This window comes from Aplysia californica, unplaced genomic scaffold, assembly GCF_000002075.1.
Source record: "Aplysia californica isolate F4 #8 unplaced genomic scaffold, AplCal3.0 scaffold00115, whole genome shotgun sequence".
In the NCBI taxonomy this organism is placed as follows: Eukaryota; Metazoa; Mollusca; class Gastropoda; order Aplysiida; family Aplysiidae; genus Aplysia; species Aplysia californica.
In genome coordinates, this window is record NW_004797385.1 from 299,078 (window position 1) to 302,166 (window position 3,089).

Sequence of the window (3,089 nt, forward strand, 5' to 3'; positions counted from 1 at the left end):
AAACGAGAGAAGAAGAAGTAACCCAATCCAGCTTTGAGCATTACGCTGTGAGTAGATGTTATCGTTACATTTCACTCACCTCAAAGTCAGAATGTCCTACATTAAGAAACCGATCATCATCCAACTTTTAATCACTCCTTGATGACGTAGTCACAAAATGGGCTCCACGTATCACAGTATCCTCTCACCGCCTTTGATCAGATGGAAAGTGCAGCTGTTCCACTTGAAGGCCTTGCTTTTATCTTTATGTCTCCACACGTAGAAGAGGGGCGGGAACGTATTCTGGCGTATGTCTTTTCGTAACTCGATCCTGGAAATGAATGCAGGAACGATGAAATAATTACCCCAGCCAAAAGCATGAGAGAGTATGGGGTGACTTAATTACAGGTGACAAAAGCGACGTAACTACGGGCGAGAAATTAACGAGGTGCTTGCTCGTTTGGGCCCATAGCTCAAATGTCTGGGAATTGTGTTAAGTGCCCGTGCTGTTAATTACAGCAAAACGATCCTGCTGGCATTGATTATTTTTTCACCCGAGATCAGATTCACAGAAAAAGAAAGAAGTAGAAGGGTGCACACGATAAGACACAACTACGATGTTTGCGTTAAAAGCATAATTCTGAGACAATTTAACCTTGAAAGCCAGCACTAAAGTCAGTTTGATTTTAGTTTTAGTTTTAGTAAGAATTTTACGGTACTTGCAACACAATAAGAACATATAGGTGCCGAAGATTAGAGGTGTTACAAGAGAGTAACAAAACCAATCGAGAAGGAGGAGAGATAATGGCGATAGAAGCTCGATTGGAAAGGGGGAACTATCCACACAAGAGCACCCACCAACCACCCACTCACAAAAGTGAAGAATTGCTATCATCTGGGGCTGACAACATACCTCCTTTCTTTCCAAACCATTAGAAAATCAACTGCAATAAGTTAGAGTTTGTGCGTTTTCACACAATAAAGGCCATTTTGCGCTGACAAAATAGTAAGACCGAAAATCAGAAACAATTGAAGAGGATGACAAGAAATACTCTTAAACCACACGCTAACTACACTGTAATCATAACAATTCGCAACTTCTCGGGAACTCCTGCACGCAATGGTTATGTCCTGTAGCTGTAATTATTGTATTTGTAGATAGTTTACACCCCCAACCTCACACTATTGATAACTTAGGAAGCAGGCTCTTCGGCCATGCCTGTTAGGGCCAACCAAGACAAACTGAGACAGTTATTAAAAAACAACATCTGTCCAATTGAGAATGGAACTCACAACTTCTGTGTGCTGTGGCCAAATGATTATTCGCCTGCACCACACTTTATTGTATTGAGGGTGGAGTAAAATACAGCTTAATGTAAGCATGCCGCGTGACTGGTACTTCTTGCTAACCCTTAATAAAAATACGATGGCCCCAGAAGCACAAACGGAGAAGTTTGCAGACGATAATAAATAACTCATAAACAATATTTTTACCTGATGCATAACGTCACGATGTAGGCAGAGATTTGCCTGTTGTTACTTTTAGCTGGGAACGACGTGCCTGATTCAAGAAAGCATCTACTAAGACTTTGTATCTTTGACTATTATTCAAGTATCTAAATTGGTAATGATCTGTGGCCATGTCTACAAGTGACACTCTACGTCATGAATGTCATTCGCATCTGATTGTTTTATTGCTGTTGTTATTGATTTGTTTATTGGTTGTTTTTTTTAACGTTATGTTTCCTTTTTTTAACGTCTTTGCCCTGTTGATCTCGCGCATACAAGGACAATCTCTACACGTATGCAAATGAGGCAATTTTTCGATCGTTCATCTCTCTTCACCGCCAAGTGAGTGACGTCATAGTTCGCAGCCATGAGACCAGAGGAGATTGTTTTAATTTGTGCAGGGCATTACGTAGCGCACCTGACCAGTGTCTGGTGTGAAGTCGTTAGACTCTTTGCCGTTGCTCACATAAGTCTTGCGGTCGATTCTCGAGTGGGGAAGTTTTGTTTATCGAGTTCTTATGTCAGTTCATCTGGCATTTGAATACATCCGAGTTGGCCCGAGCAGCTAGGGTAGAACAGCCCACCTCCCAGTTGTTTTAAACTGTGTTGATGGAAGCGTAAAACAATCACAATCTTACAAAGCAAGCATAATCTATAATGTGTACGTATGGAAAACCCTTTAAACTCTACGAATATGACCTCTGACGCAAGAAAGGAAACAGTTTCAACCATTAAGAAATAAACTAATAAAGCATTGTTGCCACAATCCTTTATATTATACTGTTTGTTTCGTTTGTTTGAGTATAGGAAAAGCACATCGACACAATGAAGGCCAACTGGTGCTGAGAAAAGTAAGACTACACATAAGTACTACACATTGTACTTATCGATAATCACAGAATAGGCATTAATAATTTATTGTCTGTTGGTTTCCTATAGCTCGGGTCTACGTGTCTTGCTTATCGTCAGCTGAATAATTTATTGCTCTGACTCCAATTTCCGACTTCTGGGAGTTTTTGTAATGGTTGTCAGCAAGACAGTTGCAAAAATGTTCCCTTTGAGCCCAACATTATTACCGTTAATGCTCGAGTTCCGCAGAATTTCAGTTTCATTTAAAACTAATTAGCATTTTCGCGACTGGGACATATTATATAGTTACAGAGGTGCCAACCATGGCCGCAAGAGAACTTCTTTTAATTGTGAGAGTACGGTTAGCGCCTTCAAAGTGAATTACATCAAAACTAGAAAAAAATAAAGTTAGTAGAAGATAGCACGCCATCGATTACTCGCTATATCGCTGTGTCATCGACCTTGCTTGCCATTAGTACCGAGTCCAGGCTCATTAACCCGCAACTGGGGGGCGAGTGCCTTACTTGACATAACAATAAACTGTTACTATTTCTGATACATGCTCGGGTATACCTGACGGCGAGACTGAAGAAATGAGAGTTAGAATTAATATGAAATTCTCACTAATCAAGCCAGATTGAGACCTTTTCCGATCCCACATTAAGAAGCAATAGTGGGTTTACGTAGTATCTTTTTATTTGATAAATTGTCGTTGTTTCTTACAACACCCCCCTCCCTCTCTCTCTCTCTCT

At 40.5% G+C, this 3,089-nt stretch overlaps 1 long non-coding RNA gene across 1 annotated transcript in view; it reads right to left on the bottom strand.

The window, feature by feature from the left end:
• Window positions 1-40: 40 nt before the first annotated feature.
• Window positions 41-3,089, bottom strand: part of LOC118477506 — a 72,731-nt gene continuing 69,682 nt past the window's right edge. Inside the window, exon 2 of the long non-coding RNA XR_004858423.1 lies at window positions 41-310. This is a non-coding gene — a long non-coding RNA (uncharacterized LOC118477506). The remainder of the gene's footprint in view (window positions 311-3,089) is intronic.